This window comes from Gavialis gangeticus, unplaced genomic scaffold (genome assembly GCF_001723915.1).
Source record: "Gavialis gangeticus isolate Ggan-Ray unplaced genomic scaffold, GavGan_comp1, whole genome shotgun sequence".
Lineage (NCBI taxonomy): Eukaryota > Metazoa > Chordata > Crocodylia > Gavialidae > Gavialis > Gavialis gangeticus.
Genome location: NW_017729008.1, coordinates 30,168,655 through 30,169,000, shown reverse-complemented (window position 1 = coordinate 30,169,000; position 346 = coordinate 30,168,655). Strand labels below are relative to the sequence as shown.

At 46.5% G+C, this 346-nt stretch overlaps 1 protein-coding gene across 1 annotated transcript in view; it reads right to left on the bottom strand.

The window, feature by feature from the left end:
• The window catches only part of FAM107B (family with sequence similarity 107 member B), a 108,516-nt gene that overhangs the window by 22,921 nt on the left and 85,249 nt on the right, over nt 1–346 (bottom strand). The gene's annotated exons all lie outside the window — the stretch shown is intronic.

Below are 346 nucleotides of genomic sequence, written 5' to 3'. Positions count from 1 at the left end.
AAAAAAAAAAAAAAAAAAAAAAAAAAATCACACTATACAGCACAGGGTGGTGAAAACAAGCAAGAAGGCAGAAGTCCTCGACTTCAGGAGGGTCGACTGCAACGAACTAAGAAGATTAGTAGGAGAGGCATTGGGGTCTCGGAGCTTCAATGAGATGGGAGTCCAAGATGGGCAGTTGTTCCTCAAGGAGACAATCCTCCAAGCTCAAAGGGATTCAGTTGCAATGCACGCCAAGGGGAGCAGGAGTGCTAAAAAATCCCCATGGCTTGGCAACGGTATCCAGTGATGCCTGAGGGCAAAAAAGAAGGCATACAAACAGTGGAAGCAAGGGGCTATCACCAAGGAG